Source organism: Dermacentor silvarum, chromosome 3, assembly GCF_013339745.2.
Source record: "Dermacentor silvarum isolate Dsil-2018 chromosome 3, BIME_Dsil_1.4, whole genome shotgun sequence".
NCBI lineage: Eukaryota > Metazoa > Arthropoda > Arachnida > Ixodida > Ixodidae > Dermacentor > Dermacentor silvarum.
In genome coordinates this window covers 172,840,317-172,861,054 of record NC_051156.1, presented here as the reverse complement: position 1 = coordinate 172,861,054, position 20,738 = coordinate 172,840,317, and the positions used below count along the sequence as shown (strand labels likewise).

Genomic DNA, 20,738 nt, shown 5'->3' with positions numbered 1-20,738 from the left:
ACTGATAAACCCCTCATGCGGTTACCTTTAGAATTTTATGCGCATGGTCAATACTCTCTATAACAATGCAGACAATACAGGGCATCCGCGTCACTCTTGTTCGTGCTCAAATCTCGTGTTCTGCGCTATTATTTAACCTTAAGGCTCGAAAAAAGCAAATGACATTTTGAAGTAATAGTCTGCAAGTCTACAAGTCTTTTAGGTTCCTTTTTATTTTAACGCTAAGGCCCCAACAAACATTGACGAGGGTTTCTCTAAATCACACGTCCTTTCTGTACTTTAGCCGCTTGGTTCTTCAAGAAAAATGCTCCGAATAGTTGCGGCTGACGTTGACGCTTAAGTTATTAATATTTTCATAGGGTTAGGTTGATGAACCATACAAAATGTGATAAATGGCCGCAAGAAATCAGTAGTGTGATACATCGCATGTTTAACTAACTACGTGTTTACAGAGACAGCCCCTTCACGAGCACCCACGAAAAACACTTTTCTGAGGAGAACACGGACACAACCCACATACACTACCGAATGGTTATGACATATTTATTTTTCAAACTGCTCTACATCGGGCTGCTTGAACAAAAAGTTCCTATATTCAGTGGCACGTCACTTATTGCTGAAATTAAATTTAAAGCGGACCCCGGTCACCATCTACTTGCTCTTCTCAGTTTGCTACAAATATTGTGGCTGACTTCGCTTGATTTTCTCATTTGAACACGACTGTTGTTGACCTCAAACGAGATAATTTGTTTTTACGCAAGTTACCCTCTCTTAGGTCTCGTATTTTTATCACGCCCTTGGAATTCTTGAGTAGAACAAAAAAAAAGCACGTTCCGTCCATTCGATAAGTCTGACTCGCGTAGTATCAACCGGACGCGTATATTTCCTCTACGCGATCCGCAACTTATGGCGCGTCGTACTCATTGCAGTATCCGGTGACGTCGACTGCACCAATTCGCACGCAACGTCTGCATCTCGGGAGCTGAAGTGTAGGGTGAGTGTTATTTGAAGTGACCTATTTGGGTGGTTTCAGACCAAGTGTCAAACACTGTCCTACTGCACGGATTATTTATCGGCAGCTTTATTTTCGCTTCAGCGAAGCTAAAGTCCCCATACATCTGTCTCTAAACTTCTCATACGCCACGCTAAAGAATTCCCAATCGAGTGACTCTCGCGGCAAAGTCCCCCTACACCTTCGTGTGTGAAGAGTTAATATCTCTAATGCTTTCATTACAAGGTTGGCCTTAGTACTCCCTGACAAGGATAAGACAACATTGTTCGTGCTACAGAAAACAGAGGGTGGGGAGGAAGGAGGGTGCGCCCTTGTGGCGTATGTTTAAATATTATTTTTATGCTTTTCTGGAAGCTCTCGACGAAATGCCTTGTTTAGGCAAAACTACATAACTAGCCCTGTTCTTATTGTGGTTTTCAATATAGGGTCATAATTCAATAAGAATTCTCGTCCATAGTTTGCGGTGGTTAGTTTTCGTTGATTATGCCAGGGCTACACGCATGTATTAGTAAATCAAATCGACATTCACTCGTGCGAGACATTGTCATACCAAGAAGTACAACAATTTTGGCTCTATCCGACTTCATAAGAAAAGCGGGCGAAGCGTAAATAAGACGTCTCGCAAGCATTTTTAGCTGACCTGGATGCAATTGTAATTCAGTGAGCCAAATAAGCAGGACGCCGGTGATCGTGTAAGTTTGGATTTAGACTGAGAACTGCGCGGAGCCAATTCTTATTCTTAGATCTGTGGTTTTATTCTGAGCCGCGCTTACATTGTTCGCACTGACTTTGGCGCTGACTTCCGCGCCCCAAAACATAAAAGGTAATAAAAAAACGTTAGAATCCGAACTGTGCGCATTGACCCATATCGGTGATTTATATAGATTTGCTATCCATTTAGATAGCAGTAGACGGTATATGGTCGAGCACAAAATGTATCTGCCCTACTTAAAATAATACGTAGCCCTCGCAATGACGTTATGGGAGGCGCTGTATAGTGGATGGCCCTGGGTTAATTGTGACCGCCGGGGTTATTTACCACTTCCTAACGCACTGGGCACACGAGTTATTGCATTAGGCTACGATAATATAGCAGCCCCAGCTGCTTGTTATCGAACCCGTGCCCACGAGCTCAGCAGCAAAATGCCGTAACCAGTGAGTCCGCAGTTGCCCTGGTTTTAGTTTTACGTCAATAAGTGGCTCGCAAATCAATTTGAGATTGTCATTTCTTCCGTTATCTACATTTCTATTAAAGATATACGGACACAAAATCTGAAAATTTTACCAAAATTCTGAAAATGAATTCTCAGTCTGTGATTACACCGAAAAAAGTAGTCACTTAGCTCATTTTTTTGAGCCGATGGCTTTATTTTTGGCGTGTTTGTGAGTGCGCGCCTCGCCGCCCGTATACCGTGGGAGTTGGAAAGAGTGACGTCACGACACCCTCGTCGGATAGCCACCGGGCCGGCCGCGGTCATTCGAAGCGCGCCGACGCCGCCATCGCGAGCATGGATCGAGTTCTGGTGCGTCTACAGCGATGAGTACACGTCTGAAGACGAGGACCATTCCAACTTGACAAGAAATATACCGCTCTATGGCTACGAGCCTTCCGCGTCAAGCAACAAAGAAGAGCAGGCGGCCGTGGAAGTGCCGGTCAGGTTTTCGCGAACCGTTAGCGCGAAGATTTCACTCTGCACCTGCACACTTATGCAAGAATTATTGGTAATTTCCTGGCTGTACATTTTCGGCAGTGGAGTAATCGTGTTGCTGCCGAAGATTTACACCAGCAGCGAAGTATAATACACTTGGTTACTCCAATATTAGCTGTTTTGTCTCTTTGAGCTCTACGCTACCAGGTGGCAGCACCATACAGGCCGCTCACGCTTACGGTTCCGCCCGAACGCCGCAACGCCCGTGTTTACCCGATTACCGGACAAGCTAAAGCTCTCTAATATGCAGGTATCCAAAGTTTACGCACCTTCTTGTCTCTGGGAAACATGTGCGACGACGTGTCACGACCGATGATGCTGTTATAACAGCAATGTCTGAGCATTTCCTTCCGCCGCGAAGAACGCGTCAATACCGAGCGACGACCACGGGAAGCCTCATGTAAGACGCACCACCTGCGTGGAGCGCTGACGGTGTTATTGTTTCAGACGGACCACGTGCGAAGATCGCCGAAAGGCGTTAAACAAACGCTGCAAGGGACCGACACCCCTGGAAACACTGCGACAGCTGTGGCCGACCTTGGCCGCGGGTGGGTGTTATGACGTCAAATTTCAGCTTCTGTCGGCGGCCGCTTGGAGGCAAGGTGCAACAGAAAATCGCAAAAAAAAATGTTTCTCGTTCTTTTTTTTCAAAGCAGCTTGTATTCGTCATTTTCAACAGTTCAACTTTTGTTTTGACGCAAAAAACCACCCGTCAACTTTTTTGTCCGTATCCCTTTAAAGGTTTCCGAGAAAGGGCAGCAACAAAATGGCAGGTGGAGACCTGTATATCGAAAGGATACTGCTACAGAGCGCAAAGTTTCGTTAGTGGTACTTCAATCCTTTGCACCGATTATCGTTGCCAGAGGCTCGTCTTTTTCACGTAATAGATGGATATATTGTGAGCGCAAAAATACGGCGCTGGCTATTCCGTGTCCCACGAACATTTTCATATATGGCTTTGTAAACTTATGCACATGGTTCATGTCGAAACGCAAGCAGAAGAACAGCACATGCAATGACATTACAACACAACGTTACAACATAACCGCTAAAACAGCATAGCAACATTACGAATACTCAGAGTAACAATGCGAAGAACAACGACAGTATTACAGGACATAAAAGGCGAGAGTACAAAAAAAAAAGTTCGTCGGGCCGCAACATTCATATGGGGACGGATTACTAGCAAAACTGTTTAGGATGCATACAGGGGCTGCACACATTATGAAATCTTACATGTATATTATTGCGATACCAACTATATGACACTCTAGGCGAATTTCTGCCGTCGCCGTCGGGTTTTGTATGAAGTCCAAGTGCGAGAACACCGCCGCCGCGGGCCCTACGCTGTATGTGCGAGTGAAAGCATGCAAGGGGAGCCGACTATCGCGGCTCAATCTCGCCCGCGCGGAAGGGAGGAAAGCGGACACGAGGTGCGCCACGTTCCGTCACGCGTGAGGCACCCAACGTTGCGAGGCACCGGGGGAGGGGAGGGAGGGGGGCGGCATTCTACTTCGGCTGCGACTGCGTATGTGGTAGGGAGCCTGCATCCAACGCCGTTTTAAAACGGCGCAGCATGTAGGCTCCCTAGTATGTGGCGGCAGCGCGCGGTCGAACGGCCTTGAGAGCGATCTGCGTTGGGTGCTGAGTCCAGGTGCGTCGGCGGCTCGTAGCTTTGTGCGTGCTGTGCGCTCTCGACGCTCAGTTTGCGTTGAACCGATAGACAACAGCACGAAGGTCACTTCTCTCGCTGCTGCTGTCGCCTTTTCTCACGCTAGCGTTTTGACAGCGAGTGTTCGCAGTCATCGAGTGTGATATGTTCACGTTTGCTTTGCGCGATGATACTAGGCTTGTTAATTTAGTTTGCAAGCGAATGTTTACAAGTCGACACGTTCGATAAAAGCACTATCCTTACTTCGTATGGTTCTGCTGCTAATTTGCTATCGCAATCGATGCTAGGCCTCTCGGGCGAAATTGCGAGTTTTTTTTTTTTTCTCATACGTGTTCTCTCTCATACGTTTCTCTCTCGACGTCCCATCGTGGGATGCTTAGGCTAAGCCGACCGAACTGCTGGTTCTCAATAAAGTTCACTCTCTCTCTCATACGGCACCCCACTACGCCGACACAAACGACGACGCGGTCACCGCACCTCCCATGCATCTGCCGCAACCGCTGCGGCAGCCACGCCGCACCTCCGACGCGCGTGACGTTATAACCACAGAAGCGCAGGCTACGTGCACAGGCGCCGTCGCCACCATTTCCCCCTCTCCCGTACCCGTCTCCATTCCTGTTTACGCGCAGTGTCCCGATACGGACTTAATGCCGCCCAGGCCGGGTGTACCCCTCCTGGGAACGCAAGCGGGGGATGCATACGGGGGCTAGAGGTAAAGACCTTCGCTGTAAAATTACTCTTATGAACAAAATGCTTTTAAATACGTAAGCATTTGTATGCCTACCCAATGAATAACCTGTCCGTCCGTCACATACGACTAATGCAATAGCCCATACCCCTTTAAGCAATGGCTCATGCACCCGTAAGCAAGCAAAAAATCCAATGGCTCATATCCCCGCAAGGCTGATGCTACAAGCGCTCAACAAAGTGAAGCGAACAGTGCATACATTCATTGATATCCCCTATACAACACAAACAACAGCACACGTTTCAATGAAGAACAAGCTCAAAACAAGCATCCGAACCATCAATAAAGCATTGCATACCGCCCTCAACAGTTGTAGTGGTAGTTCTGCAACAGGTTCTCTGGACATCGACTTTCGCAGGTTGATAACGACTTTCGCAGGTCGATAACAATCGATAAGGGTTGATAAGAGTCGGACGTATACCGATAAGGTTGATAACGACCGATAAAGCTTGATAAATGTTTATGCTGGTCGGATCAAGTTTGATAAGATTCATAATGACACCGCGCTGCGTGGAGATGAGCAAGTGGCACAATGCTTACGCATACTTGGACAACGCCAGTGGAGTTTCTGCGTGAACTTTTACATCCGTTAAAGGCGCTCATTAATGCCGCTGTCCTAAACTCTTTTTGCCCGGTCTGGCTGCCTATGCACTTTGTACAATAAGTAATCACTGAGCGAAGGGTGGGAGGTCAAAGCTAAATGAACCAGGAGTTTGTAATTGTTTAAATAAAATAGGACCGCACCGAATAGGTAAATAATGCCGATGAATACTTAAAACAAAATAAAAAGTCGCAGTTTCGCTCGAAAGGTGATGCATCAATTGCGATAGCAAATTAATATAAAGCTATATGGAGTAAGGATAGTAGTTTTATCAGCTGTATAAATTTGGACACATTCGCTTACTAACTGAATTAACAAGCACGGTATCAGCATGCACAAGCAAACATGAATAGATCACACTCGATGAACGCACACAACCGCTGTCAAAACGCTGGCGCAAGCAAGCGCGCCAGCAGCAGCAAGCGAACATTCGTGCGGTCTATCGCTTCAACGGAAATTGAGCGGCGAAAGCACAGCGCATACAAAGGTAAGAGCCGTGTGGAGATTGCTTTCAAGATACGGTGCGCGCGACAGCCCGAAGCTGCGCAAAGTACAAGTACGCAGTTAGTATAAGTCGCACCCCCTCCCTCCCGCGCTTCCTTCCCGCTTTCCTCCTTTCAAGTGTCGCCAGTTCCCCTTGCGCCCGGTCGCAAGATACGCATTTGGTGCCGCAGCTAAACGTCGCCTCCCCTCCCTCCCTCCAGTCCCCCCACGGCCCTTCGCACGACGGCAGACGTCGCGTTTGCTCTCCGCCGTGCGCTCGCTCTTCGTGAAAGCGCGCGCCCGTCGTGCTCTCCAACGACGACAATTTTATCGCCCTTGTGCTTTATGCGGAACGTCACGGCGACGCCGACGGCAGAAATCCGTTTGGAGTGTTCACATAATTGCTATCACAATAATAAAAGCGCCGGGAATATAAGTAAATAAAAATTCAGAGCCATTCCCCTGTCGAGTAAATTATGTTAAGCGAAGATTCTGTCAAAACGATGCTGTCGCAGGCGTTCCGCTTCGTTTGCCCTAAACTTAGGGTAGGCGGCTCTTCGTTGACGTTGGGGCTCAAAATCGCGTTCCCGCATCTTGCGGTCCGCGGCTCTTCGCTGACGTTTCGCCTGGGCTTCAGAAACCCTCACGTTAGAATCGGACGACAACCTTCGCTTGCAACCCCCTCCCCCCCGACAACCCCCCACCCCTCCATTTTGTCGACAGGAGAAGGGCTGGTGATTTTGTCTCTTTGGGTCCCACGTGAAACAAGGGCAGTCCAAGGGCGCGTTACAGGTCCCCGAGACCACAGGGGTATGTGCCATTGAGCTTGGACCCGTTCTACACTATCAACAGGATCGGCCCACTTTTCAGCGTGACACCACCACCATCGCCGAAACTTATAGGCTCACAAGTTTCGCAACCTTTCACAAGCTTTAAAAAATGTCACGTCTTTGGAAGGTTTTAGAAATACACATCTAAACCGCGTCAGCTGAGACCTAATGCCAAAGCGCCGCAATGATGTCTTAAAGGGCCCCTAAACCACCCAGAGGTCGAAATTTAGTTGTGGTGTTGCAGTTGTGCACGAGCCTACAACAAACACGTAGCCGCGAGAATTTTTCGAAATGGTACCGTTATAGCCGAGTTACACGCGTTTGATGGTCGAAACACGTCCCTCGCTCGTTTTGCTCTTTCCTTCGCTACTCTCCTCGTCGGCTGGTCTCTCCTCGCCGAATGCTCCTCCAAATATCACGTGACATACGTCATGGCCAGCGCGGTTCTCAAACCAATGTCCACTTCCGGTTAGGGCACGTTCACGCTAGCGTATGCCGTGCTAAAGGTGTCGAAAGTATACGGCAGTTCAGCCAGTGCTCTGCCCGCCGCACGTTAGACGGGCCAGTCGATGACTGCGAAGCTGAGCGTCTCCGCGACCGGCGACGCAAACATCGGCTGCTGCCTCTGTTCCAAGCAAAATAATTTCCGCTACATAAAGTGATGCATAAATTGTACATTTTATGAAAAACGATATCCACGGTCAAACGTTAAACACAAACGAGAGCTCCGATACTTGTCGAGCTCAGCTGCAGTGCACGGTTACCGACGGCAGGTGACCGGCTCGGCTGTGCTCGCATCGCAGCCGACGGCGCCGCTAATAGCGTATTTTAACGCGAGAGCGTTAAGGGCACCGTGTCACAGAAAATCCGGCGTCGGTGTCGGTGTCGGTGTCGGCTTCGGCATTAAACATCGGCGTCTAGCGGAAATAATCAAGCTGAACCACATCATCCCGAAGCACGCCGACCACGTAGTCCCTCCGCGTGGCGCAAGGTGTTAGTGAAAAAAAAAATTGAATTTCTCAAAGTAAAATTTGTCTGAAAATTTTGAATATACTAGAAAAAAAGCCTGATAAGCAGCCAGGGATCTTTGAAGGCTATCGCGTTCCACTCTTAAAGGCGAAGCTTAAGCGTCCTCCAATTATGATGGTGTTTCGCTGTACTTTGGTTCTAGGCAACATTGAGCGGAATGTTGAAAACCGAGCCTTTTCTAAATTTTGTACACGCGCGCGCCTCGGGGCAACATCCGTGGTCGGATGGGTAGCACATAGGGCTGCTGTACTGGTAATAGGGCTTGAAACCAAGCAGCCGACCAACTTGGGTGGCTGAGTATGTTGCATTGTGTGCATGTGTGCCGCTCTTGAACGAACCTCTTACACGCCGACATGGGTAACTATAGATGCGGGAGATACCACCGTTCGAAGGAACTCTTTGACACCGACTTGGAGCACTGGGTATGCGCCACCCGGTCTGTGCTGTTCTCTAATGAATTTCTTTGATGCCAACTTGGGCTCACTGGGTATGCAGGTGTGTCTCTTCAATGAAAGTATTTGACGCCAACGTACGTAACTAGGTACGTGTCAGTGGGAATGTGGCGCCCTACATTGACGAAAAGAATCCCTTAAATCTCTCCGGTGCTGAGCTGAATCGACTCCACGTCCCTATAGGGTTCCTCGAGGACAGCAACCCAACGCATTCGCAGGCTGCGCCACAAATGCACTGGGTAGGTGCCGCTTTTCAATGAACGCCTTTCACCGCCAACGTTTTAGCGAGCTGCGCCATGAATGTACTGGGTATATATGCCGCCCTTCGTTGAAGGTTTCGCCAGCTTTGGTCGCTGAGTATGTGCCACTGAATGTGCGACAGGTGGGGGAACAATTCTCAGGCCACGCGCGGACTTCTCGGCAGGACCACCAGATAGAGCAGCGCGTCTGGAAAGAAGCGCGAGAGAGGAGCCCGGTTGTCGCATGACGCGTTTATTCTCAGCATTGGCAAGCACCGGTGCGCCATCTTTTTCATTGGTCACGCGCCGGCTTCGCGGCGAAGTCGCTAGGTGGCGCCAAGTACTCTTAGGGAAGTGCGAAACACAACTCATACAGAACTCATTTCGACAGTGGCAATACCTTGAGTCACTATGTTAATTCGATGCTAACGCATTACCGCTGACAGGCATAGTGAGATGGGTACTGCTGCAATATTTTTTTTTTTGCATTGAGCAGTTCCGTAGAAAACAAGGTCGGAACCCTGGTCACCTATAAGGGCAGCAAAGATGGTCGGGCTTGAAAGAGTCCTGTGAGATCTAACTCAGTGCGTGTCTACGGGCGATGGCGTTTCTGACGCGTTCCTGGTGCTTTTCTGAAGCCGACTCTCGACAACAGTCACCGCTTGGTGGTGCCGCGACGGCTCTCACAGTTTTCAGCGACTGCTCACCTTCGAACTTGTGCATGGGTGCGCGCGCGACATGCCGCCGCAGCTCTAACGACCCAGTTTCTCCCCTGTACGCACTCGCCGTCGCGTCGGATATATACCTATGATGCCTGGAACGCTGACGCCTAGAGTGGTGTTTACGCTGCGCTGCCGCACAGACCGTCAAGTGCTTGCTATCGCTGTTCTGCTACGCCGTTCTATCTGGATTGTGATTAATGAAGAACTGCGCAGAATTATGGACCTGTATCTTTGAATGGGCGACACATCTGCCACTGCTTCTTAGAAGGGCTCCTAGAATCACCAGCGAGTTGGTGATTCGTAATTGTAAATGTACAGTACGTAAGTGTACAACGCGTCGTAAAGTGCACTATCAGACAAAGAGCTCGAGCTTTTAGGGAGGCGCACGTATGCGAGAGGTGGTAGTGATGCTACTTTACATCGGTTTGTGTATATGGTGATTTTCTCCTTCGTTCATCTCAATGCGTAAGCGCTCTAGAGCTACTTACCTCGGAAATCTGTCCATCCTTCCGTCCGTCCATCCCTCCGTCTATAACGCGTGACACGGTGTGCTCCATAGTTACACATGGGGTCCTATGGATGCATGTATGAGAATGCCTTATGTACATGTATGACTGCTGAGATTGATGATTAGACTATATAGATTGAGTACTGAAGAGGTATTAACAGCAATTAAGGTTAATGAAATACTAATAAAAATAATTACGATGAAATTAATTAAGCCTAAATAAACTGTAAGACTAATAAATGATAAGGAAACATAATAGCGATAAATTCATTAATTAACTAATCAGTAAACAATTAATTTTTAAGTAAAATAATTATTTATTTACTAACTTAATCCATAGTAATTACAATATATGAATTATGCATAACTTCGATTGTTTGCCGTAAATTGATTAAGGCTAATCACGATTACGTAGGGTAATTAAAATGACTCAAGTCTAATTAAGAACAATTACGATTGCAGTACTTCAGTTTATTCAATATTAAAAGGGTAATGAAAATTATTTCACATTACATTGTTTATCCCTAATTGAGATTATTTACGATTACGTTAATTCCGCCCAACAGGAATCCTTCCGACTAATTAGGTTCAGCAGTTATGTAATTGCAACAGGTAATTTGCACTTGCAGCACATTGCGTCACCCTTGACACAGTGACCCGCGGTGTGCGTAACTCGGCCACTCAATCAATCATTCCTTGCACGAGTGCAAGGTGAGCGACTAGAAATAATGCTCACTCATTATCTGACAAGTCTCACTAAGAGCTCTTGCAGTATGGTTTTTGCAACTCACTTGTTTGTTTTTCTTGCTTCCGCCTTCACCATTTCTGGTTTTGTTCAGATAGCTCATTCACTGTCAAGTATAAATTCGGCGAATTGAAAATAAAACGTCAGTTGGTAGTCTGCGCTTGTCGTTGTCACTTGTATCAACCACTTTTAGCCTTCGCGCTTTAAATTAGCGATTTTGCTTCCTTGTATACACATTTCACCTTCGCGTGCTGACCAATGCCTTTCAAAGAGTTAGCAATCAACCTTTCTTTTTCCTTCATGTGCACAAGCTAGGGCTACAGCTGCAAGTCTAGTGAAATGCCCTCGTTCGTTGCCAAAGCGGAATAATGGCATGGGGACGACACATGGCCTATGGACACATGTATTGACCTTCCCCGAAAGCTGGAAATACGGAGAGAAATGGGGTTCATCCACATTTTCATAAGACTTGTTCGAGGTGCAATGAATTCAGATTATCGGCTTTTACCCGAACACGAAGGACCCTATGTATAAGACTCCAAGGTTATCTCCTTCAGGTGCCTCTACAGGTGTATATTGTTCGTTTATTTATGAATTACAGCGTCGTAAGCTTGATGCTCAAGATTGCCGCTCCCATTTTTGAACAATTTCCGAGGCGAGAATTATGCCAAAATTTAAATATGTACTCTCTACAATCGGTAGACCAACATTTTTACTTTAAATGGGACATCATCATCAACAGCCTATTTATTTATTTATTTATTTATTTATTTATTTATTTATTTATTTATTTATTTAGTTAGTTAGTTAGTTAGTTAGTTAGTTAGTTAGTTAGTTAGTTAGTTAGTTAGTTAGTTAGTTAGTTAGTTAGTTAGTTAGTTATTTGTTTATTTATTTGTTTATTTATTTGTTGTCAATAATATCAAGGCTCACAAGGCCCATGTGCCGGCGCCTGCTTTGACGGACGCCAATGAAGAGGCAGATGAACACCAGCCGATCCTCGCGCGGGCGCTTGAGTTGGTGGGGTGATAAAGTTTGGAAATCTGCAGGGCGCAAGTTGGAATCAGCTAGCGCAGGCATAATTGGAGATCACAGGGAGATGCCTTCGTCCAGCAGTGGACATAAATATAGGCTGATTATATATATATGTGATGAATTACCGTCAGCCACTTAGCTGCTTGATGAGGCAGCATGTGTATCGCGTGAACTACTGAATACTTCATCGCAATATGGTGACCGCGGTTTAAATCATGGATTTACCGCTAAATCAGCGCTAAACGTCTGGCTTTGATCGTTTGTATACACCGATGAGGGCATTTTCATTTTATTGCGATAGCAATTATGTGGACACTTCTACCGGATTTCTGCCGTCGCCGTCGTCGTCGCCGTCACCGTCGCCGTGAGGTTCCCTATAGATAAAATCTTCGCCGCGCGCCGTATGCCCGAGCGGAAGCGTGCGGGGACTCGCGCTAGGAGAGCGAACGCACTCAATCTCCCACGCGCAAGCAAGGAAGCGAAAAGCCAGCGCCGGAGGGAGCGCGGGGGGGGGGGGGGCACTTCTACGCTGCCAACAACCGCGCTCGTCGCTCGTCCGCACCGTCTCTTATCTCCACACGGCTCTGACCTTTATGCGCCGTGCATTCGCCGCTCAGTTTCCGTTGAAGCGATAGACCGCACGTACCTTCGCCCGCTGCTGCGGCGTATATATGCGCTTGCTGCCAGCGTTTTGACAGTCGTCTGCAGTCATTCAGTGTGATCTATTCATGATTGTTTGTGCGCGCTCACACCACGCTTGTTCAATCAGTTAGTAATAGTCGGGCCACATTTTCCAACGCACGCTACACATGCAATGCTGCCCGGGTCGGCAGTGCAGCGCTACAGGTGTGTCCCTTCGCACGCGCTGCCCACGGGAAGCGCTTCTCATCAATACCACCATTTCACACGCGCCTCCTCGTGGTCATCGAGTCTCTCTTCATGTCGGTCTACTTACGCCGCAGCACACCTGCTTACTTAATCAGCTCATGTTTACTACAATTCATATTGCTACCAAAGCCGCTCACCTTACTTCGTATGACATTGCTGTGTTGCTATCGCATTCATTGATTCGCCCTTAGGGCGAAACTGTGACATTTTTTAAAACTCAATCACTCTAAATCTCGCTCTACACTTGCGAACATTGCGCCAGAGATCTAGACTAACTGAAGAAATTTATATTATAAATTTAACAAAAAGCGAGGTGGTGAAATCATATTTTCGCGAAGGCCAAACTAGTCTTGAAAACATACAGCGTGAATCTGCCACTAATCTTGAGAGCATCGCCATCGTGTCAACACATATAGGCTAGGATATTGCGGATCAGCAAGAACGGTGATTCGCCAGCACATGGCTGTATGACGCCATGATCTCAAGCAGGCGCGAACCGGCATGACGAAAAAGAAAGTGTGCTGCAGGCTGGTGGTTACATCGCGTATAAAATGATGCCGGATTGCCTGTATGCCAATCTCATCGCACCTACTTGTCGAAAGCATACGAAGGTCGAACTAACAACTACAGAATGTCAACAATCCGAAAGGACCGCGCCGCTAGCTCTCATCGACGTGGAGCGCTCGGAGGACCGCGTGCAAGACGGCTGTTCACTTCCCACCAGCAGTCGGCGCTTCACACAAACACAGGCAAGGCGCAGTTTGCCGCGGTCCTTGGTTTTGCCGAGGGTCGCAATAGGACCGCGGCTAGTCAATCTTTTGTTTCGTGGCACTTGAGCCGAGGTCCTCCACAAAGGGTCGACCCGGCACTCGAGAGGCCCGTCGTACGATGCCTTATCCGCTCTTTGGATTGGCTCGAGAGAACATACAGCCGTCCACGTGGAGAGAACTCGCGGGACTACACACGACGAACGCACGGCAGAGCCGACTCCACAAAAGTTGCAGTTGCTGTGAGCTGTTAGAGGACCTTGCAACAGATAAGAAAGAAATGTACTCGCGCCACTATACGAACGACGTGGTTTGCGAACACGGGTACGGCTAACAGCAGTTTGGGCTTGCCCACGAATACTTATACTGCCCTTTCACTTGCGCATGGCAGAAGACGCATTTGGTGTTATAGTTATGGATGTTTAGTTTATAAACAGGTTTGAATGAACAAGCGATTACTGTTGCGCGATGTTAATGATCACGCAGTCATTGAAGACTCCTGTACAAAAAAGAAAAAAAAAGCACAAACTCAGCTGCCCCAAGTCAATGACTGCTAGCGCAGTCATTGACTTGGGGCAGCTATGGTAATGTACGCCTTACATTACCGCAGCCATTACATTACCAGTACATTACAGCCAGTACATTACCTCAGCGACGGTAATGTACGCCTTCACATGACTTAGCAACCCCAGTGATAAACCCGAATGAACGCTTACATACACAATGTTCAATATTTGTCTTCAGTTGAACGCCATTGCGCACATCGGTTCAGGTCATCAGTGACGTGATTAAATTTGTTGTTCGCCGTTCCGTGACATGTACAAGTGATGAACAGCTCCTCCAGAGATGTACACACAGCTATGCCCGATGTAGCACGACGCGACGTGACACGCGGACGGAGAAGCAATGGGGAAGAACATAAACAGGACAGACAACAAAGATGTACAACTTAGCAACGGACCCCTATGGGGAAAGGATGGGGGGAGGGGGGTGGGGGGCTTGTGGAAGCTAAAGATTTTTGGCGTGTACTTCGTCTGCACAGGCGTAGTCTGCGTACCCTGCATGTACAAGAAGCGCGGAGGCTAGCATCGAAACAACCAGCATAGCGGTGTCGTAAATCTTGTGGGCCATGCAGTTGGCCATGGTTCATCCACACCCTGAAATTGATGGCGTAACACACTTGGTCATTTCGCAGAATTTTGCATGTTTAACGTGTATCAAAAAATTAATTTTATATTGTCATCCTAGGTTAAATGCGACCTGTTACAACTATTCTGTTATCTTGAACAGTAAGATTACCGCGCAGCTCCTTTTCATTGAGGGCAATATGCAGTACGGTAGTGGACTATCCCAGTCACGCATATATTGGTTGTAACCCAACTAATGTGAAACCAGAAGCGAAGAACAGTCTAGAGGATTATCGAAATAAACTTGGAGGCATAAAATAATTTTGAATACAATCAGGAATATTTAGAAGGGTTCAAATTTATGTGCAGTGCCCGTCAACCCAGGGTTGACCTTAAGGCCACTATAAAGTTCTTCATACCATACCATACATGTCTTGCGTGTGTCACTGATTCGGCAGTCGTGTGACCTTGAGCCAGGTCTAACGGCGGGGGAAGCCGACGGGGTGAGTTGAGCATTGTTTATTCCCCCATTGTGTATGTTAACGTAAACATAAATAAAGCCTAAAGTTATAGCTTTTTTTTTGCTACATTTAAGTCACCCGTTCAAAGAATTTTGTAGCGTGTAGTAGGTTTATAAAGCAATACTTTTTTTTTTCTTTGTGAGATGGACCAACAGGAGGACGAGTGTTGCTTACTCAATTGGCTCGTGGATAATTTTACTGTTTCGTTTCAGCGACAAAAGAATTTTGTGTTATAAGTTGGTATCTTTAACGTGACCCATTACGATAAGTTTGTGAACTCGAAAAGTAAGCACACAACACGGTGTTTCTTCAAATAAAAGAGAACGAGGTCGTCGAGTGTAAATAAAGCAGCTGCATAAATGTCGTGGGGTGAATGGTTCGGACACAAGTAATTTCGTGGACTGTTTTGACCGTCATGTCACACGCGAGAATATTTTATTCCGATAAATGCAGAGAGGTTGGCCGGAGGTGCATTGTCTCTTACCTACTACTCTGCGTAGGGGATAGGGAGAATGGCAAGGAAAATCAGGGAGACGGAGTGAAGTTGACGATGATAAAGTACAGTGAACTATGGACACGTGCAATGCATAGGTGTTTTTTGCGCACACCTCACACCCGTCCCAACGTGCTGGCGCCTGTCATGCAGTTCTAGAGCCTGCGTGCGAGACCGCTCTCCGTTCGAAATATCGAGAGTGCTCTTGTTGCTCGCAGTGAACTTTTACTGTTGTATCATGGCGCCAGAATCTTCTGCTCCGAAAGGGTTCCATCGTACACACCAAAAAATGTGGCCTTAAGTGTCTGACGCTTGGTGCAGTAATCAGGGCAGTCGCAGAGGATGTGACGAACAGCCTGAGGTGTCGTGATGTTTTTTAAAGAAAGCGTTATATTACAGGAATGCCCGGATACCGGTGTCATAAGTGCTTAGCACAATAAAAGTGCGCCTTTCATTCAGGAGAGCGGCTGGTAAAGCAAAATTCAAACAAAGAAGGAGATGATAGCATAGGTGCGAAGAAATAAGTGAGTCTACCACTCAAGCCTTTGACCACATGAAGCCAGAGTGCACCAAACTACGTCTGCAACAGTTGGTTCAAGAACACTTGAGGCATAGCTGCGAGATTCAGAACTGTATCACTTCCACGAAAGCAACCAACTATAAACAGAATGGCACCCACCTTGGTCAACATTGAGGATTTCATGCTTTTTCGAGAAGACCTTCCAACCACAACTGAAAGAGTTCAAGGCGTATTAGTTCACAATCCTTCCTAGCACCACAAAGCTACTTCATGCACTGCGCTTTTTACCTTAGCGCATTTTCCGCATCTTGGCAACAATGATGTGTTTGCCTTCGTCCCAAAACCCACCGCTGCTGCATGTGTTCTAACTCAACATAAGCCTTCACCGGTAGGCACTCATCACGTATAGGTACGATTATCAGGAAGAGTAAATAACTTGACCAGTTTCTAGACATTCATCGGTTCAAGCGGAAGCAAAAGAGACGGAGAAAAATCGCAATAAATAAAGTTGTCGCAGTTTCACCTGAAAGGCGAAGCATCAATTACGATAGCAAATTTGTAGAGAACTATACGGAGTAATGATAGTAGCTTTATGAGCTGTATAAACTTGGACATGCAGCAGCACCGGCCACACGCAGAACTTGTCGACGCCGTCGGCGTTTTTGCCCGCGTTCGCACAAGATGCGTGCGGCGTTGGTGACTGTTGCCGGAGCCTCTGATATAAATAGGCACTTGGTGCCGCAGCTAAACGTCGCCTCCCTTCCCCCCCCCCCCCTCCCCCCCACGTCCTTTCGCGCGTCGGAAGAAGGCGCGTTTGCTCTACATATATGGTGATTGTAAAGGAGGAAAGAGACGCCTACTTCTGCGGCGCTTCCCGGCCGACACCACCTTTCTGCACTTCGAGGCGTCGTGGAGTTCCTTGACTCGTCAGGGCTCTCCGCACGCCTCTAAGGACATTTCTACAAGCGGGAAGGCCTCACGGCCTCCCACCCCACCCCGGGCCTGACCGGCCTGGCACAACACCCCTGCAGACTCTGCAGCACACCAAGGCCTTCCATCTCGGCCTGATACGTGCCGCCTATGCCTGCCGGTTTTGCTTCGCCCAGCCATGGCGACTCCACTCTATCCCTTCTTTCGCTCCCACTTACCCCTCCCCGTTGGCGCTGAGCCGTGCTCCCTCAAGGGCTGCAGAAGATAGCGCCAACCTTTCCCTTTCCCTCACGAACCACTTATCATCATCATCGGCGCTTAAGGGAGCACGGCGCAGAACGCGCGTTTGTTCTCCGCCGTGGGTTCACTCCCCGTGAAAGCGCTCGTCCCTCGCGGCGACGATTTTATCTCCATTGACGTCATACGGAACCTCACGGCGACGGCGACGGCGACGACGACAGCAACGCCGACGGCAGAAATCTGCTTTGGAGTGTCCATATAATTGCTATCGCAATAAAAGCGCTCCTCCTTTTTAACAGCGGAGCTGCTTAAGCCGGCTGTTCGTCCGCCCGTCGTCGGAAAAAATGTGGGCCGATCCTGGCGGCTGTGCAGAAAGGGTCTGTGAACTGTGAACTAGTGAAGCTGAGCCTGGCTAAGTCTAGATAAGCACGGTGGGGATACTTAAGCTTAGTCAGTAATCGATAGCCAATCAATAACTAATAGATAATCGATCAATATTCAATAAATTCCGTAAAATGCTGGGGATGACTTGGTAGTGCTTAACCTAGACCAAATACGTGATCAATACCTTGCGATAGCCAATCGATAGCCAATCAATAGCTAATCAATAATTGACAAATAATCAATAAGTTCTGGGAAATGCTGGGGATGACTTGGTAGTGCTTAGCCTATAGACCAAATACATGTCCAATATATTGCGATATCCAATCGATAGCCAATCAATAGCTAATCGATGATCGATCAATAATCAATAAATTCCGCAAAATGCTGGGGATGACTTGGTAGTGCTTAGCCTAGCCCGAAATCCAGAACTAGCTAGGTGCCCATCAGCTCCGCTGTCTCTTTAGCATTGTGCCTCCAGTGCAAACTACGCTTTTTTTGTCGTTGTTCTTCTGTTCTGTTTTCGCTTTGGGTCATTAAATGCGATTGTCATCTGCTCAGGTCATAAATAAGAAAAGTGTTGCACGAGGAGCTGAAAAAGGAGTGCATTTCGAGGGTTGACCACTCCGACACTTCCGACAGGGGTTGAGAGCCACTGTCTCATAACCGACGAGGGTAGAGATATGGGCTTGTTGGTCGGTCATCGTGGAATGGTATCAAGATAGCGCAGCAAAACACAGACACAAGCAAAAACGAAGACGAAGACAAGCGCTTGTCTTCGTCTTCGTTTCTCGTGCCCGTGTTTTGCTGCACTATCCAGATACCATACCATGGTCACTCATAACGTTCTTTAGGGCTAATTTCACAGTGTGCGCTCTCTTACCGGTGCGTGTAGCAACAGCGTAGTGCTAATGTCGACAGCATTCGAGCCAGAAGTTAGCTCTCGTGCGCAGAATTTCTGCTGCAGCTTCTATACTGGTAACAGGTTTCACTGAATAGTTTTAGTCATATAGTTTACGATGGATAACATTGTCGAGATATACCAGAAACGATACCAAGTTATGTCGCGGAGCACGTGTAAACTGGCCCACATTTTTAGGGCAAAGTTTATTTGCTAAAGAACCGCAAGAATGACAGATTTTTGGCGCGATATACTTCATTGTCGCAGTTGGAACACGAGAATATGCCTGCAAATATTGTAGGAAGCTTAATTAGGTAAAATCAGATGGTAAAAGTATAAGTGCGTATTCTTTCAATGCAAGCGAGTGTGACTGCATATATATTTTAGCACATCCTCTTACAATAAGCAACTAAAATGTATGCACAGCAAAATGAAGTCATTAATAACTGATTACCGGAAACAACAAAGAACAAATAAAATGGCAGATCATCCTAAGTAGCACTTCAAGTCTCTCGAAACACGAACACTGGGATAGTAAGTATAAAGCTGCCCTATAATTTGAAGCTGTCATAGTGCTGTCCATGGTACACAGACCCGAGTACATAATCAGTATTTAAATACTATTGTTCTCACAACGAGTGGCCTCCATACATTTGTCAGAAGCGAAGTCATTATATAGTACGGTTGTCACCAAGCCAAACCAAAAAAAAAAAAAATGAAGGCTCTTTCCCGCCAGTGAGTTCAAGAAAAGCACCCACACGACCAACCATTACGCCCAATGAGCCGTACATTCTGCAGATTTTTAAGTGCCCCAGAACGTCATCCCTAATAAGCGCATTGGTGCAGTTGACTGGTTACGGCGTAACAGCCGTGACCATAGGGCCTAAATGCGTATTGAACCCGTTTGGGCGTACCCTCAATTCTTGACCTAGCGCTAAGGACAGCAATGTGCACAGGTTAAAGGAGCCCGGCAGTACGGAATAAAGGAAGTGCCAATATCTAGGCTAATGCCGTTTGTCCAGAACTCTCGCCTTCAAGTGGCGACCAAGTTCAAGGGCATATATATCCATGCCCGAAAAGAGGAGGCGAACAGCACGAAGGTCAGCCACGCGACAAGCGTTACAAAAGGTATTCAACCCCACATCCAGACAAAGAAAGTGCAGTCGTCGCGGCATGTGGGGTGGACGCGAAGCAACGCCCAGCACCCAGCAGCGGTTCTGCTCCTTTTTAGACTGGCGGAAACCCGTTCTTTTTGTGCTACGTCAGTCCGCACGCTCGTTGTTAGGACTCTTTCCTCGTGGCCTAACGGGGAGCGCTGTCAGCTCACGCCACAAAACAGGCGCGTCTTATCGCGTGGCCACAAAACACGACGATAAACGCTAGAGGCACGTGTACGGAAGGAAGACGCCGACGTAGTACACAACGGAGATTCCTCGCCAAGCGTAGTGTATACAGCGTGTCCCAACTATCATGCACCAAGATTTAAAAATACGCAAATGACACGTAGCCAGCCAGGACCAAGGCAATGTTGCTTGCCATCGCTTGGAGATACTGAGATTATTTTTCTACATTCCACCTAATTACATAATTAGTATTAATGAATCAATCAACTTCTCGGATAATATATTTAGATGAAAAGTGCCAATGAGAAAATTGTAGAGCAACATTAAAAACTCCCGATACAGCTTTATTTTGCTATACGTGCTACATAAAAGTGTTTTTCCGAGCGTGAAAGATGCCCGCGAGTAAGTGCAAAGTGCCTCGACATGGAAGTCACGCGGCAATTAAGAAAAGAGGAGTTAAGAAACAACAAACTACCGATAAGAATAACAATGAAATCGGTAGAGATTCCAAAGAAATATCTCCACGACGATGCATTTACCCCTGTCGGTACGACCTAGCACTGAAGCCCCGTATTAAGAACAACAGGAGAACTCATAGGCAGGCTAAATCGTCGTAGTGTCATTTGCAAAGTCATTTTTCTCAGGGAGGAGACTCGACGATAGTCCAGTTAGGAGTAATCGATTGAGTCAAATTTATTACAAAAGTTACGAAATGAACGGACAGCCAGACTAGATGAGTGCTTCCATGAATATATGGGTGGGAATCAAAAGCTCAATGCAGCAAATGTAGTTTCAATCGGACAAGTTTTACAAATTTTATGCTCCTAGCGCTTGTCATCGTA

The 20,738-nt window shown here is 47.3% G+C and overlaps 1 protein-coding gene across 1 annotated transcript in view; it reads left to right on the top strand.

Moving 5' to 3' along the window:
* The first annotated feature begins 972 nt into the window (after positions 1-972).
* The window catches only part of LOC119446103 (cytochrome P450 3A41), a 63,749-nt gene continuing 43,983 nt past the window's right edge, over positions 973-20,738 (top strand). Inside the window, exon 1 of the mRNA XM_037710454.2 lies at positions 973-994. The gene's annotated coding sequence lies outside the window, so the exon portion shown is untranslated. The remainder of the gene's footprint in view (positions 995-20,738) is intronic.